Source organism: Rhipicephalus microplus, chromosome 9 (assembly GCF_043290135.1).
Source record: "Rhipicephalus microplus isolate Deutch F79 chromosome 9, USDA_Rmic, whole genome shotgun sequence".
In the NCBI taxonomy this organism is placed as follows: domain Eukaryota; kingdom Metazoa; phylum Arthropoda; class Arachnida; order Ixodida; family Ixodidae; genus Rhipicephalus; species Rhipicephalus microplus.
Window position 1 is genome coordinate 113,707,684 of NC_134708.1, and position 18,612 is coordinate 113,726,295.

The 18,612-nt window shown below is 44.9% G+C and overlaps 1 long non-coding RNA gene across 1 annotated transcript in view; it reads right to left on the reverse strand.

The window, feature by feature from the left end:
• Nucleotides 1-1,846: 1,846 nt before the first annotated feature.
• LOC142771445 (uncharacterized) overlaps nt 1,847-18,612 on the reverse strand; it is a 47,199-nt gene continuing 30,433 nt past the window's right edge. The window contains exon 3 of the long non-coding RNA XR_012885922.1: nt 1,847-3,067. This is a non-coding gene — a long non-coding RNA (uncharacterized LOC142771445). The remainder of the gene's footprint in view (nt 3,068-18,612) is intronic.

The window sequence follows — 18,612 nt, forward strand, 5'->3', positions numbered from 1 at the left end:
CCGATGTGAAGCGCGTCTGCACTCGTCAGCGATCACAGCGTCCCGCTCCCCCCCTCTTCGGCGAACCATAGTTTTTTCCAGAGTTTTTTTGGCCGACATGATGAAGACATTTACAATAACTCAAATGATCTTTTCTTTACTCGTTTAGTTGGAAGACCTACACTAACTCTTATTAGTGTTTTCTCAGTCGGTGTATTCCACATACGCGACCCCTCAGCAAGCTTTTTCCTTCTAATTCTGTGTTGCACTGCTTGCAATGTTTCTTCGAATTACATTTGGCCTGTATAAGCCGTTTCTTCAGTCTCATTGCTTAGAAAAAAAAACGGTGAATGATTTGGAGTGCTTAGCACTCTACTATATTGCCGTCCCGCGGGGCTCACACTTGACGACCCCATGTTTACAAAAACAAACTGAAACCATCGATACGCTCACAATAACAAGAACTCAACGTGTGAACACGTACGCTGCCTGAAAGCAATGCTAACATACTTCACTTCAAAAGGTCTCCGCGGCTGCCCTAGCTTATTTCCAAGTTTTGGAAGCATATAGACGTATAGAAATATTACCTGCCCCCGAATTGATAGGTAACCATGACGCTGCCGAAAGCTCTTGATAATCTTCAATGTAATGTCAACAAGCGCAATGTACTAATTATGCGTTTTCGTAATATGGTGATGGATAAATAGAAAAGAAACAGATAGAGAAACAGAAACAGTAGACACTCCAATAGATTCTAGCTTGCGATAAACACTGGGACCACGTGTTTCAGGTTCGCTGGCTAACCATCTGCAATGAGCTATGCGAAGCAGCTTATGACAGAGTTCAATCTTGTGTGCAGCGCGACTACCCTCTTTGCGCACACGAAACCGCAAGCCCAAGCGCTGCCACAAGGCGCGCACGCTCTAGCACGTTCCAGCCTGAGTAAATGCCTGACCACACGCACCTGCTCCAGCGCGGCTGTGCTTGGCTTTCTTGATGCGGAGCCACAACCTCTTCCCATGAAGAGCAAGGCCATGAGGAATGGCGAAGCCAGTCGCCCTCTCTGTCCATAAGAAGAGAGTGCCACACTTTGTCAAATAGCCACCCATCAACGTGCTGCAACAGATACGTTTGGTCAGGCCATATGGGGCTGGGTGAAACGCTGTGGCCTCTCCTCCTTACACTCTCTCAGAAATCATATGATGGTGTCGGCATACAAAATTCAGCAGACGCGTGATGAATCCACGCGTTGTATCCGATATTGTCACCCATTGTCAGATGCGGAGCACTTCAGGCACCACTTTTAATAATCTATGCGGAGCACGTGTGTTCAATGGGCACACTGAAAGTGCTCCGCGTATCTTCACTTGGCAGATCCGGAGCAGCTTCGTTGCGAGATCCAATCTACGGAAAAACTTTTGCTTGCAAAAAGCGACAGGTTTGACCGAAAATCGCAAGTGTTCGTGCTCTGAAACGGTGCCATCTATATATAAGGGTGCGCCAACGTATGCCTGTTGCGTCGGTTGCGCCTCGCGTCGAAACTCGCGTTATGCTAGCGCAGCTCTTAGCTGGTCGGCCGTGTTCTTAGCTGGCGTGTTCTTAGCTGGTCGGCTCGTGCAAGAATGTGCGTGCATCGCGTTACATTTTCACCCTGCCATTACCTGCTGAGGGCGAATGTGCGTTGCATAGGTAGATTCTGTTCTGTTGCCGTCAGCCAAGACGGAGTGCTCTAGCGCAGAGTTCGTAGGCACTCAGAATCTGCGAATGAATGGCACCGCTGCAAAGAATGCGTTGGCACGCGCTAGTGCATTCACGCCTGCATAAGTGGTTTTATTTTATTTATTTATTTTATTTATTGTTAGCCCAATCTAGCTCTTACAGGGTGAAACAGTTTACAATACAGAAAACGTACAATACATCATACGTACAATAAATGTACAATACAGCAGAAAACTATCAAAATAGCATAGCACTAACAGCACAATTTAAAATAAAAAAGAAAGAAAGACAAGTGTAAACAGCGGGTATTAAACCTATGCAAGACAACCGCACTACAAGTACACAAATTAAAAATTTTGATAATACACACCCAGTGACCTAACTTTTTCGCAGTGGTTGTGTGGAAGGCTGTGGCAATAAAGTTTCCTTAAAAAACTAGAGGGGACACTGGTGCTGCGATCGTTCAGCGACCATGGGAATTATGGGTATGACATTGATTTGCCTTGCCTTCGTACTTGCGGGCATTCAACATACTTGCGGCTTGATTGCTGTGTTTTGATTTTGTATCGAAAAAAAGAACAAACTGTTTTTCACTTCCTGACCCAATTTGAAGTGGTAAGCCTAAAAGAATAAGGTGGTGAATCGTAACGGCCGAAAATTTGTTGATTGTTGTTTCGTCACAAAGCAGCCTAGAGCCATGCGAAACCAGAACCAATGTAAAGCGCGAAAAATAGGCAAATCCACGTCATACCCACCATTCACATGCTCGCTGAAGCGCCGTGTGCTGCAGCTTCCGCAGACACTAGCGCCAGAGTATCCTCTAGTTTATATTTAGAAAACTCTATGGCTTCGGCCTCTCCTTCTTACTCAATCTCAGGAATAACGTAAAGGCGCTCGGGAACGAGATTCTGCAGACATGCGACGACCCCACGAATTCCCGCGTGGCATGGCGATGAACCCGCGTGACTTGCTTTATAGAGAGGTCGGGGCAAGTGACGGCAACAGAAACTACGGTGAATTCATGGTGTGCTCGGCTTCCAAGGACGTCTTCACATCGGGCAAGGTGCCCGTGATGGACCGAGCTTTATGTTAACTCATGCGCTGCTTCGAATACTACTTTATTTATTCATTTATTTGATTCAATTCTGTTACCTCAAAGGCCCCAGTTTAGGAGTTTTACATGAAGGGTGGTCAAAGAAGTCCACATAACAAAAGTTTGAGAGCTTCTTCGAAGCGTATCAAGCTGCTGTGGTGCATGAAACCGGCAGGGAGAGATTTCCAGATGTTGGGCGTCAGCACGAAAAAGGATGACGAGTGAGCTGTGTTCCGAGCATGGGGCAGGTGAACGGCTTCGGTGTGGTTGAGCCTGCTAGAATAGCGATGAGCTTAAATGATCACAAACGTACGAAAGGTAGCACGATAAAATTTACGAACAAGACAAATGCGGGCAATTTGGTGGCGAACAACAGGGTTGGGAAGGTCAATACGCGATTTTAGTGGTGTAATGCTGCTTTTATATGAGCGATCGGAGAAGATAAACCTGGTCGCACGATACTGAAAACATTCTAGTGCTTTAATCAGGTTAGATTGGCAGGGATCTCATATGGCGAATACCCAGGTTGATTTACCCTTTTGTTGCTAGCCAGTACTCTAATTATGAGTACTAACTTTCGTCACAGTAGAGTGTTATATGCTAATAAGTTTACTGAAGATGATAATGATAGATTGATACGTGGGATTTAACGTCCCAAAACTACCATATGATTATGAGAGACGCCGTAGCGAAGGGCTCCGGAAATTTCGACCACCTGGGGCTTTTCAACGGGCGCCCAAATCTGAGCACACGGGCCTAAAACATTTCTGCCTCTATCGGAAATGCAGCCGCCACAGCCGGGATTTGAACCCGCGACCTGCGGGTTAGCAGCCGAGAGCCTTAGCCACTAGACCACCACGGCGGGGCATACTGAAGATGGGACTAAGCGTAAGTTCAGGCGTAGGTAGCCAAGTACATGGTTAGCTTTGTTCATTATATTGGTGATGTGGGGCATTCAAGTGAGATTAATGGTGCGTTCAATGGCGAGGTATCTATAGGAAGTAACAGATTTGATAGGGAAATTGGAAAGAAGGTATTGAGGCCCATGATAGTCTTTTTGCGGAGAAAAGAGAAATGTGCTATAGACGTTTAGTCACATCAGCCATTTTGAGCACCAGTCATTTACGTCGTTTAGGTAAGGTTGATGCTTTAGGATATCGTTATTGTTGTCAAATGCCGATAGATGACGCAGTCGTCAGTGGATAATCTGGTGTTAGATGAAATTTTAGTAGGCAGGTCAATAATATATAGTAGAAAGAGTACATGGACAAGTTCAGATCCCTGAGAAACCATCGACTTAACGAGAGGTGACTTGGAAGAATGAGTGTTTAGAAAGACAAATTATTTTCCCTAAGTCAAGAAATCTTTGATTAAATTTAGTACAAGTGGCTGAAGCTTCAGACACAACAGCTTTAAAAAATTCTTTGATGCGGAACCTTGCTAATGGCCTTCTCAAAATCCAAAAATAAATCATCTACTGGTACGTTAATATCCATGGCGTAGCTAATTTCTATCATAAATAATGCTAACTACGTTTCACAAGAGAGTCCGTTTTGAAAACCTTGGATGCTGGTTTTGGTGAAGATAATCAACAGAAACTAGAAAACTAGCTACGTTTGAGTAGATGATGTGCTCCATTAGTGTTCAGCAAACACACATTAATAATATGCGTTGATAGCTGTTAGGAGAAAACGAAATGCCATTTTGGGGACAGGAATATTCTTTCCTGCTTTCTAGTTTTGTGCACAACTTCATTTCAATATGACGGCTGAAACTTGCGGTGAAAGATGACACTGCATTTATATTTTGTACTTTTCTGCAATTCTGACCTCATATTATCAACTCCTGCAGATAAAGATAATTTAAGAGGCTCAGTGGCCCTTTCAATTCCTGTAGCACTGATAAAGAGTTCAGACATCTGCGGATGCTCAAAAAATAGAATATGAGGCAGGATATAGTTAGTGCGGAGGCTCGAAAAAATAGAATATGTGGCAGGATATAGTTAGGCTCTCCAGTGAAAACAGAACAAAATGCTTCGTTCAGAACATCTGGTACACTGCAATAGGGTATACCGTAATAATACCGATCACGAAGCAATACCCAATTGGCGGGATGCGGGTTCACTAGTTTTCAGAAACCTTTTGGCTTATTTGCAGCATGTTCAGAAGGGTAGAAAAAAGTACGCTTTGTTTTAACAACAAGACGCTCATTTTTTTTCTCACTGTCATGGTATTTCTGCCAAGCAAGAGGCGCAATCAGTGATTTTGCATGACAGAATTTGCGTTGTTTTTCGTTCGTCATACGTTTCAGCAACGAATTGAGCCACGGTAAACTGGTCCGCTCGGTAACTGTTATGGTAGGAATATAGTTTTTTCTAGTTGCTCAGCTTTTTTTAAAAAAAGACATCAATTTTCCTCAGCATTTCTCTCGGAGAAGTCGCTAAGGATTCCTTCACAAGAATTACCCAATTCGCCATAATTGCGTCGCAGTTACCATGGTCATAAAGCGTTATCATTTTTTAATCTTCGGTGATGGTGGCAGCTGATACTTTCAAGTTACGAAATGGCAACGTAATCACTCAAGGAGTTAAATATGAAAGAGATGTGACTTTATTAGGTTGATTTGTTAAGAATAAATCAAGAAGACTCGACGTATAATTTGTCAGGCGTGTTCCTGTAGTAATAACTTGCGATAAGCCAAAATTTAGACAAAATATACAAAATCATTTCCAACGCTTTGTTTAGCTGTTGTTTATGAGAAATAAGACCAACTGATACCAGAAAAATTAAAATCACCAACCAAGAATATTTGTGCATTATTGTACAATTCAGTAAGTAGGGGAAGCACTTCGTGGAATTCACCAGTAAAAGATATATCAGTTTCGGGAGGACGGTAGCAAGTTCTTATGATAGGGGTGGGTAAGATAAACTACAATAGATGAATAACAGCTTTAGGCGAGAAGGAATTTCCCCCACGCGGCAATGAAGACGCCGGTGGGTGGCGATTATGACACCGCCACCTTGCTTGATATCACGATCCTGGCTAAATGTGTTATAAGAGGAAAAGGACGATTACAATGCACTACTTTGGGTAGATGAATGTAGCCATGTCTCTGTCAAGGCTATAAGGTTAGAGTTGGTGCTATCGATCAAGTTTCGCAATGTGTTGCGTTTCGGAGGGAGGCTTCTTATGTTAGTATAGATAATGCGCAAGCCCTATAGAATGATAGGCTTCCTCTCAAGGTTGCTGCTTTCTAGCTTTGATGTTTGTGGTATAACTTTTTGAGTAGCATGGTCAAACACATAAACACAATTATCGGTATTAAGTTTGTTGTGACCTAGTTCGTATGGAGCCGACCAATTTTTCAAATGCTGCCAGATTTTTACGTTCTATTCTGGTGTTTTGCGAGTAGTCTCCAGAACTGCTATTCCTTGAGAATTTCAGCTTTCTGGCGCATAAGCGGACTTTTTCTTTATCCTTACAGTTACTAAGATGTGCTATGATAGGTCGATTTTTATTTTGCTGAAACCACCCTAACCTACGTGCTCCCTCAAAGGCTCGGGGTTGAATGGTGACACCAAAATTAGTTTCACAGGCATTTATCGCTGGTTTCTCTGACTGTGCCCATATCTCACATTAAGCATCAACCATTTCAAAGAATGCAACAATATTTCGCCGTGATCAGTCTTCAGAATCATCTAACCTTGTTTGAAGGTTTGCGACGTGGTTTGTGATTACATAGGTTGTTGTGCGAAGGCTGCCAGTATCCGGAGCAAATTGCTTAATCAAAGAACAGTTGCTTTCAATCTTTGACAATAGTCCTCTTATTTTGAATAAGACTTGTTCGTTTAGGACCAGAGTGGCATAAATTGATTTGATTTTAACAAGGAATTTCGCCTGACTTGATCGCACCTCTTCTAAAGCTGTAATAAATTCACCAATATGTTGTGTATCACCAGATTGCGTATTTGCAGTTATCATAGTTTCCCCCTAGAGGTGGGGGAGGGTGTAATTTTCATAGATTTCCCGTTGTCCTGCCTCCTTCCTTAGCATGTGAATGCAAAACTCAGTAAGTGTTTTGGCACCTTCTGAAATTTAGTTATGAATATTGTCATTTAACCCCCTCCCCCTGCTTGCTCTCGAAACCAGATATCGTTCATCCATTCAAACTGTACCCCACTACTTTTCTATAACAACGCCTTCTGGTCCATTCACTTGTGGAGCATTTGTTTATAATCCAACTTGGTATTTTGCAGATTCATTTAGACTTCGCATTTGCGCTCTGTCTGCTGCTTCTAACCAGAACATCAAAGGTTTTAATGCTCACCGTCCATCAACAGGGTGAATTCGTGTGCCGCAGACACATCGTGATCTTTCTGAATGATTGAACAAACAGTCAGATAGCGTTTCAAATAAACGAAATCCTTTCCACATCTCGTATATTGGTCAATAATGAAAAAGATTTGGTTGATTTATTAATTTTTATCTTCTCTTTTACCTCTTAGCTTTGTCTAACTCCGGATACTCCCTTCCGGCGCAGGCCTGTTGAGGTGTCCTCGTAAGACAGTTACGGGCTGGCCCTTTGATATTCTTATCCTTTCAATAAATACATAAAGATGGTCGAGAACCGTGTCAGATCAAATTTCAAAAATGACAAAACCGAAGACGTATTGTCTGTTATAGCTTTTATTCCATGGTTATGCCTTAACACATGGTGATAGTCATATTGGGCGGCTCACGCACAAAGTGCTTGGGGTCAGTCACGTCTGTATTCGTGGCGAGATCAACCTATAGGTGGCTGGACCGTCGCCACGTTTGTGTGTATAGGCGTTCGGTGGTGCATGTGCAAAAATCTGCAGTGGCCCTTCACTGCAGGTGGTTTGAGTCTATTGTCAGCAAATAAATAGCGTTGAATGCATCCTATTCGTGATATATGTGACATCTGCTGCTACATAGATTCAAGACTGCCAGATAACGTTCCTATTCTTTTGATAGAATCGCGATCTGCTGAACAATGGGCCGCTGACCTTTGGTCATCGTCATGTTTTCCATGGTGCTAAGCGTTCTTTCTTTTTTTAAGTGAAGTACGCAAGGTGGTCAGATATTGTTAGTAGGGTAAACGCGCGTGGTCGCAGCGACGAGGAGCAGCCCCATTCAATATCTCGCGCAGCGGCGGCACTGCTGTCGCTTTGGGATCGGTGAAGGAAGGTCGTCTGCTACCTCTGCATGTGAAACATCGAGAAAATTGATTCCGAATACGCGTATTTTAGCTAAAACACTAGATGAGGCCGAATGAATACTGCTAAGTGACAGACAAGATCCGCGCCTGTACCTATTAAATGTATGAATAATTGTGAGCCTGCAATGAATCAGTGGGTGATCAGGGGGTGACACACTGGGCCGGTGCCGTGCATCCCCTCCCGTTTGTTCCCCAAATGTTTCCCGCTATTGTATACAGAGCCAAAAGTGACGCTGGACCACACTTGCCTGTGTGGCACCCACTTCAGATCAAGGTAGTGCCTTTAGCCTCCCCAAAAAACCCTGCCGGTGCCTTCGCCATGAATTGGGTTTATCTGCACCTTCAGGGTTTTATCGATTCTCAGTGAACGAGCCTGTTATATTTAAACATAGTATAAATTGCGTGTAAGAGTATATTTCGAAATGGTCGTGATTTTTTCTTTTTTTGAACAGCTAAGGGAGAATAGACAGGCCACACTGACACCACAACTCTGCTAGGCAATATATCGGTGAGCTCCCAGAGCTCACAGCTGGCACAGTGGACACAATTGTTATATATTTTATGCAGAGCTGCCTTTCATGCAAAAACTCTTTGGATTGTAGCCAAAATTATCTGAGCAGTTACGAGACAGACTTCGAAAATGAAGAAAGAAACATTTAAGACACAATAGTACTCAGTGCTAAAGACGACACTCAGAGACTGCTTAAATAACTTTTCGCAAAAAACTATTTCGCAAAATGTGTTTGACATGATACCCGACGATGAAGCATGCTTGAATTAGTTAACAGTATAACATAGTAAACATGCCGACCTGCAGCACGACAGGCTGTCGAACTGACTATACCTCCGAGGGAACACTTGCGATCAGCGTCACTTCTTCAAAGCTCCCAATATCTCAGCAGCTGTCAAGGCCTCGACAGCTTCTATTCCCCAGCAAGCCTTTTCCAGGTTATAGTGAAGACCTATATTGACAACCTTAATTTTGAACCTCAGGATCTAATAACATGCTACGAGCACATTGTAGGCGAAAACGTTGTCAGAACTCCACGTAAGAGGTGGGAACTTAAGTCCGGTGCTGTTCCTCGAAATTTCCGGAATATTCCTGCACACTGGTCTGAACCACCGGCATTAAAACGCGAAAGCAAGCCTTCTAAACTTATAGAAATCATGAATTTCAATAGACCGGAGTCGTTAAGTAGTGGCGATGAGTCTGGCGTTAACACGGAGAACAGTGATGTTGACGAATCTACTGGCGTCCGCTCCAATCCACAGTTGTGTCCAAGTATGGCGACTTGGTTCTCTGCATAACAAGACTGTGAGAATAACACACAAACATTATTGAATTAGCTCAGTGAAAATTGGAAGCTTTTCTTTTGATCAGCTAGGATCCTTACGTGACCTGGTGGAACGGATCTTAACCACTCGCTTTTCCTTACAAGGCATCTTCTAGCATTGTAAGTATTAACAAGGTAATTAGAAGAATTAGTCAAGGCGAATTCATGCCAGCGTGTGATTACCACTATAAGAAACCTAAATCAAGCATTATGTTCACAGCGCCAATTTCTTTATAATCAAATATTGCTTTCAGATGACCTTCTCTGGGAAAGCCCCTGCCAAAATATTTTTCAATTCACTAAAGCCATGACTTGCGTGTTAGCTTAGCTTAATCTCTTGAAATAATTTGTGGTTATACTGGGCGCTAAATATTATTGATAGTGCTGTGCGGCATCATTCAGAGTGCCGCCAGCCACTCAAATGGTACTTTTTCACTCAATATGCGCAGGAACACAAGTGCGTCCTAAGAAATGGCAGACTTTCACTTACCCACCGCTACTTCAAACCGTAAACGTAACTAATGGCACTTTAGAATTAGGTGGCACCAGTGCTCTTCTACGTTTGCAGTCCGTATATCTTTAGTCTAATACTGTCAGCATAATTTGTGCGCAACCCTGTGTCAGTGAGAGTAGGAAAATTCGCGCGTGCACAGTGGGGTATCCAAGGTGCGCTGGCCAAATCAATATTTTATGCATCGTTCTGGCAGCTCGGCTGTTTATGTTTGCTTCAGCTCTGTAACTTTGGTGTGTAGAAATCAGAATCACAGCAAAAGCTAGAGCAGTGCCATTTCTGAAACCCAGTGGAGAGCCTTTTCGGGCTAATAATGCAATTGCGCTTGCAAAGTACGCACTACAATATTGATTTGATGGCTGACGTTGATGAAGAAATATGCTGATCTATTTTTAATGGTTTGGAAGGATGCAATGGCCCACTTATATAGCAATCTATAGTGCGATGCCTGGTTACACAATTCGATTTCAGGGGCCCTTAGTTGTTGTTCTTGCACAAAAGTGTTTTATGCCGTTGTTCACCACGGCTCCACTGTCGTATTTTGGGCACGGAGGAGGAAGACGAATTGATTCTCTTGTGGAACACATCTTGCGGTCTGTGCTGTTTTTTCTGCATTCTACAGCGCAACAGCGGGGTCTCCAGCCCCCTACATCGCCGCCATGGATGTACAATCCCCGGAGATCCTGCCCAGTACCAGTTCATCTACGGGCATTGCTTCAAGAAAGCGTGGCAATCCGTCTAGTGAGAGCGAGGACACCGAGCTGTACTCTGCATCAGACTACGAGTCCTCGGAAGACGACTTCAAACCTGTGCTCTACCGCAAGGCCAAAAGAAGGATCATGAACGCATCAGAGGCATCAAGTACAGCCACTGTGAGGACAGCGCCTCAGCGATGGCTTCACTCCATTCTGTTTGTACCGCAGACTACTACTGCCAATCTACGCTTCCTCAAGAGGCAAGCACTGTCCTTGTACCTTGAAAACATTGTGCCTAACGAGATTAAAGACATCAGGATAAACATGAGGAAGAATAATTTGGCAATCGACGTGAGGAACCCGAGTGCACTGAACACGCTACAGCATGTGTCAGAGCTGGGAAACATCAAAGTCCCATCCATCATACCAGCGAATGGTGACACCGTAACAGGAGTTGCCTATGACATAGACACTGAAATCGCCAATGAAGATCTTCCTGTACTGATAAAACCAGTGAGTGAAAACAACGTCATTGTGCATGCTGGTCGCCTAGGCAACTCTCGTTGTGTGCGACTAACATTCAAGGGTGACTGCCTTCCCTCTAACGTGAAGGTTGGCCATTTCCGTCACCAGGTTCGCCCATATATTCCGAAGCCTATGCAGTGTTCCAAGTGCCAGAAGATTGGCCACGTGAAGGGCGTTTGCAGAAATTCCGAAGTCTGCCCCTGATGTGCTGAACACCACTCAGAAGACGACTGTAATGCAACTACGTTGAAATGCTCCAACTGCCAAGGAGCTCACAGTGCTCCTTCCAATGACTGTCCTCAGATTAAAAGAAAGATTTATATTCTGAGGAAAATGGTGCGAGACAACTTGACTCACAGAGAAGCTGCGCAAAAAGTAAGGCGAAGACGCCGTCATCGTCGAAGGTCCTCACGAAAGACAGTGCAAAATCTGACGAGAAAGTCAGAAACTCAAGTGAAATCGACAAGCGCGGCTCCTAGCACGGCAAACATCTTAGCTGAAAGAGAAGATGCTGGAAGATCTCTCTCTTCAAAGGAGTGGCCACCCCTTCAGCCTAGACGATCTGTTGAGCCTCAACAGAAGCCGCCTACACGACCTGTTGAGCCTCAACAGAAGCCGCCTCAAGAACAAGCACAAAATACTGCAACGGCCGGGAAGCCAGATCATCGCATGATGGTGATCCTAAGATCATAAGTGGACACCATTCGCATGTTGATAAGCGACATGAATACACCGTCAGCCAAAAGTGCCCTTCAAGTACTGGACGCGCTTAGTCCAGTACTAGCAGCCCTACAGTGGACCATGGCTAACCCACCACTGTCTTTCAGGGATGGGGTTCGTAAAGCAGCAATACTGCAGTGGAATGGCAGGAGACTGAGATCGCGCATTGGTGACTTTTGTCGATTTGTGTACGTCAATATGTTTCCCGTAATCGTCATTTGTGAGCCGAACTTATCGAGTGCAATACGACTCTCGGGATACGAACCTTTTATGTCGTCTACTGTTACTGAAAGCAGCAAGGTTCTGGTGTACATTCGCCGAGACCTCACTTACATCCTTCAACCTGTACCACCTCATGACGGAAACCAATACGTATGCTTAAGAGTGAAAAAGAGGAGGCTCAACATCAATGTGGTTGGCGCATACCTATCACCATCAAGTCGTTTCGATCAAAAAATACTACGAGACATATTAGCGGTAACTCCTGACCCGTGTGTTATCATTGGGGATTTTAACGCTCATCATACATTATGGGGAAGTCAGAATACCAACATGAAGGGCAGAAGCTTGGTGTCTTTTGTCTCCGACAACCAACTTTGGTTACTGAACGATGGCAGTCCTACATTTTTACGTGGCTCCACAAACAGTAGCTGTCTCGACTTCGCTTTTGTTTCGCAAAGTCTAGTGAAACATACTGAATGGTTCACGTATATTGAAACGCACGGGAGTGATCACATTCCAACATACGTCAAGATCAGAGGATTGTCGCCTCCTAAAGTACGCGACATGGTTAAAGGAGTGGGCTGGAAAAAATTTCAGTCCCGTATGGAAGACCAATACCAAGAACACATATTCGATTTACAAGAGGCCATGAAGAGCACTGTAAAAGAGACTGTGCGTACGATATCATGCCCTGTAAGAATCACGGACATCGACATAGAGCTGGAACGGCTTTGAGCCTTGCGACGACGAGCTGAAAGAAGGTACCGGCGCACGAAGGACATAGAAGATTTACGGACTGCTAGACGTATGCAGAAGAAGATCAAACGTCGGTTGGACAAGCTAGAATTCCAACGCTGCATTACTTTCTGCGAGTCACTCGACCCTCGTAAACCTTTATTTGAGATATGAAGGATGGTTAGAGGTTTGCGGTCATCGCCCATTCAGAAGTCACCATTCAAGGCCTTAGCCCTTCACCAAAACCGACCAGATGTGGACGTTGCTGAAGAGTTCTGTGCCAGATTATCAGGGCAAACTCCAGCCATCAGCAGCTCACCACTTTCGAGCACTTGTCCGCCACCACGTGACTCCTGTATGAACTTCCCGTTCATCATTCAGGAGCTCAAAGCAGCACTCGCTTCATGCAAACGGACCTCCGCACCAGGACCTGACGGAATTTCCTACAACGCCCTGTGTCATCTGGGTGAGCACGCGAGAATAGCTCTACTTCAGCTATATAATGATTGTTGGCTAGAGGGCACTGTCCCCTTAAGTTGGAAAACTAGTCGTCTAGTACCATTACTAAAACCTGGCAAATCACTATTGGAACTCTCCTCCTATCACCCGATCGCATTGGCTGGTTGCGTGGGTAAAGTGATGGAGAAAATGATTTTTGGCAGACTCGAGTGGTACTTGGAGTATCATGAGATCTACCCAAATGCCATGGCTGGCTTTCGACATGGTCGATCATTGATCGATAGCGTCATCGACTTAATCACGTACGTTGAACACGAGAAAGGCCATAAGCGTCTTTGCGCCTCTCTGTTCCTTGACGTCAAAGGAGCCTATGATAACGTTACACGTGAAGCCGTCCTTACCGCACTAGAAGAGATTGAAGTAGGTGGCCGAATGTTTAAGTGGATACGCAGTTATCTCCAAATGCGATCCTTTTTTGTGAGTACAGAGACCGGGAACACGTCTACACATTTCAGTGGTCGTGGCGTTCCTCAGGGTGGTGTACTGAGCCCCTTGCTACTCAATATAACACTAATCACTGTCAATACGCACCTACCAAACAATATTTATCTATCAACATACGCTGATGACATCTGCATCTGGACATCTGTGGTAACTCGCCTGCAGTTAAGAGCGAGAATACAGAGAGCTGCTACTGCAACTACTTTGTATCTATGCAATCGAGGCCTGGAAATTTCCTCCGGAAAGTGCGCACTTGTGGCATTTACGCGCAAACCCATGTCAAATTACAGAGTGTCAATTAACGGTCAAAATATACCATATCGTCGATCTCACAAATTTCTGGGTGTCATAGTCGACAGAGAGATATCATGAAGCCCTCATGTGTCGTATTTGAAAAAGCGATTTACAGGCATATGCCATCTTTTCAAGTTTCTCGCTGGAAGACTTAGGTAATGCAGCCTAATGATATGTTATGACTGTACAAGGTGCTTTTTCTTGTTTTTTTACGATACAGTCTGCCTGCATTATCAAATGCCAGCAAAACAAGCCGACGCATGATACAAAGCGTTCAGGCACGGACGCTTAGAATAAGTCTAGGTCTGCCTCAGGGTGCCTCAACAATGGCGACTATAGCTATAGCCAAAGACCACCTCGTGCAGACTCATATTGAAATCGAAGCTTTGAGGACACACATAAGGCATGTGGGCCGGACTCCCCATCACCACCTAGCCTCTCTACCAGTGGATAGACCTCATACTTCCTTTTGTCGAACCATATACATATACATAACCACATACATAACCATATGGTTATGTATATGTCGAACCATATACATAACTACATATGGAGTCACCATATGTAGTTATGACTCCCTACCAACTGGTTTTATGCCGCGGCGAGACCTTCAATTTCTCCATGGTGCCTCAAACAGCCAGTCATCAACCTGACAATACCAGGCATCCAGAAAAAACGAGATTTCTCAATACCAGCCCTCAAACAGCTCGCCTTACTTCTGCTGTACGAGAAGTACCAAGACTGCACCCGCGTCTACACCGACGGCTCCGTCCTGCCAAACAGCTCAACAGCGGCGGTCGTTATTCCAACGCACGCCACAACCATCAAATTCAGGACAGCTCATGCAACCACAACAACGGCAGCAGAGCTTGCAGCGCTTCGCGCTGCGGTTCGTTCATTAACGACCAAAGCACGCAACGGTGGACGATTTTCTGCGACTGCAAGGCGGCACTGCAGTCACTTCTGTCAAATCTATGCCGTGGTCCACACGAGCAGTTGGTATTTGAAACAGCAGAAATGCTACACCATATAAGAGAGAAAGGGCACCACGTTATATTTCAGTGGTTGCCAAGCCACTGTGGAATTATCGGTAACGAACGAGCTGATCAAGCTGCCCGTTCAGCCCATACAGAAGACAACGAGCAGTCAATACCTCTCTCAAGGACGGACGCTGCTAGGAGGCTCCGCATTCTTGCTCGCCAACGCTCCATGGCTCTATGGAATGAGCATCTCTTTACGCATGCAAGATTACAATCCCTTTATCCAACGTTAAGCATGCAGCTTCCAACAAAAATTCGACGAGGCGACGCTACTGCTCTGTGCAGACTATGGTTGGGAGTCGCGTTTACCCGTGCGTACGCGTTCCGCATAGGTATGGCCGACACCGCCGACTGTGCACACTGCGGAGATGAAGAAACAATTCGACATATCCTGTGTGACTGCCCGAAATACAACCTGGAAAGACAACACCTTTCTAATAAACTAAACAGGTTAGATGACCAGCCGCTGTCAGAAGAAAGTATACTGTGCCATCGTCATGACTCATCGTCCCAGAAGAAAGCCGTGCAAGCGCTACTGGGCTTTTTACGAACTACTGGCCTGTCGGACCACCTCTGAGTGGACTGATTTTGTGTTTGCGTGTGTGTCGATGTTTTTCTCTTATTTATTTTTTAACTCTCCCTTTTTCTTTCAACCCCCTATTCCCCAACCCCAGTGTAGGGTAGCATACCGGATACTAGCATCTGGTTAACCTCCCTGCCTTCCTTTTCTCTCGTTTCTCTCTCTTTGGGCACGGATAGAACGTCCAAATATGTGTATGAACAGATTGCAAGGAATATACGACAACGTGAAGTGCCGCAGCGGGGCATCGAATGAGTGACCTCTTGCTTCTATGCGCGCGACGCAAACCACTAAGCTACACAGCGTACGTTGCTGAGCTGGCTAATGGTGAGCTCCTTATATATGCCATGTACCGTCGGCAGTCCCTGGATTCAGAAACTTCCGCGCGTCTTCGACTTCAGGAGCAATATGGCACGAGGAGCGCCCATTTGGCGCACTTGCTCTAAAAGTAGTCGCACCGTGCTACCCCAAGCCTTGCTATGCGCACGCGTCTCCTTATGGCATGGTCAAAGTACTTAAACATGTTCTCCGGTGTGGTTGCTTATTCATGTCGGTGCAAATCTTGAAAATCGAGTGTTTCGGACCTGTTTGCTTCTCCAGTGAGTTTACTTTGAAGTTACAGTGGTTTAAGAGAGCACTAAGGCCATTTCGCCCGTGGCCGTGGCTGCGTTTATGAAAACAGTGCGGTACCCTCACACGATGAAAAAAATCGCGGCATATCATCAGAATGAATGATGATGAGTAGGACGAAACGTCTGTCCGTTCGTCCCTCTCTCCGTCTGTTCGCCTGACCATCCGCCAGTCTGTCTGTCCGCCCATCGGCTCCTTTCACACGCATCGGACGGAAGGATGTATGCTACGCCCCACTCATCATCATTCACTTTGTTGATATGCTATAGGTTTCTTTTTGCAACAACACCGTCTTTATCCTTTTCTCCTGAACTATACGAAAACCATTGACACCATCTAGCGATATTTCCAAAGATATATGCACGCAACGCCATCTATTGAGCAATTCGTAACCTAGAGGTGACTGTATCATACTACCTACACCCGAACTACATACATACGGAGGAGAAAATGACCCACATCTTAAGAAGCTGAGCCCCCAATAAGAATTACGACAGTCCGTGCTTAGACTGTGTATACTTGCGCGTTCGTTTCAGGCTTCTATATTTGTGTGAGCAGAATGCCTCAAGTGTAGAAATGTAACAACTGTTTGTGTGTGCTCATCCAGTGTGATATCAATTCGTGCGTGCTTTCTGCTTGAGAGGCACGCTGCAAGTTACGAGCTGCTTGCTATATTTCGCGTAACATTGCAGTTCGTAATTGTGGCGTTATATTATTTCGCCCTTGTAGCAAAACCATGCACAATTAACACACAACTGCTTCTGTGAAGACACGTTTACATTCTTTTTATGCTCATTGCTGAAAGGAAGAATTAGCCAAGTTTTACTCTTCTAACGAGCTACATTACGTAGAATGACGTGGTTACTTCCTAACATAGCGCTTGTAAAGCACTTTTTTGCTCAGATGTTTCTGCAAAGACACGGCTCTGTGAAAAAACTCTGGGCTGCCATAGAGAGGACGCAGGTCTGAAACATGTTCCATCATCAGTATTTCTTTTCAATTTTTTCTCATTTCTCGCGACAGCGGTTACGGACAATGACGGTGGCTGCGGCGCACTGTAAACGCAAACTAGCTAAATTGGGCGTTTGAAGAGCGTGATATTACGTTTATTCGCACTTCTAAACCCATAGTGTGTAGCAAAAAAAAAAGTGTTATAGTTTTGCGACCTTAATTTCGCTTTTTTAGGTATTTAGGTCGATAAATGAGGGGATGAGAGAGGTAAATTCATGACCTGACGTCATTTGTCACGAACGAGACCACCAAAAAACTCCCATTTCACCTCCTCTTGAATATTTTAACTTTATTTTTTTCCGCAGCTTTCTGCGATTTGACTTCAGTGCTGGCCGACCTGCATTCTGCTGTGCTGGCAGAAGAAGTGCGTTGTCACACGAATTCACAAATTTGTCAGAATGCCTAACAAATACTCAACGCGCTAATCAAATATTTATTTCGTCATATAGTCGAACGATTTCGGTTTACGGTATGCTGTAGAGGGCACACTTTAGAAAGTTGGGCTCGGGTTCAACCAGCACTGCGACCACAGGATAACGTCGCTTATGTTGTTTTACCATCAAATCAATATAATGCTGTTGGAAGAGCCTGCAGACGTCCGATGCAGCCGATCGGCACCGCATGCACACTCAGTTTACGCTTTTGGATAACGTATCGGCCAGGCGCGGCATGCATCAACGCACGAAATAAAACCAGGTGTTGAGAAGACCCGCACAAAAAAAATGGCCCCGTACCTGCATGTAATCTGCAAATACGTCAAAAGACAGTAGTCTTGCGCGTGAAGAGAGTGAAGAAAACATTTATTTGAAGTTCTGCACAAGAAAATTGGTGAATGGTATTTTGGAGGCGCTGCATTAGAGTGCCTCGAGCGTGCAGTGGAAGCGAACGAGCGCATTAAGTCACGTCACACGTTAGACATGAGCGCCATCTAGCAGTTTTTTTTTAAACAAAGTGCGTGGCTCTGAAACGGCTGTGCGCGCCCGTCTTAGAGGTGGTAAGGAGTAGAACGCAAGACGACGGGTAGGCAAAGCGTTGACAAAGCGTTGGACGGGCAAAGCGTTGGAAACACTCGCCTTCTCGTGCAAGCGTTGCATGGTAAGCGCAGCGTGATAAGCGCTATGGTCCTTAATATTACTTATGTATGCCTTTTCTAGTAAAAAACGCACATGCAGAATATACGCGTGCTGTTGTGGTGCACTAGACATTCGCAATAATTGCTTTCAATTGACATTTGCACAAGTATGAACGCTAAACCTTGCGCAACATTGGTAGGCGCTGCGGGTGGAGTAGGCGGTTTTAAGCACCCGCTACCGTTAAGAGTGGAC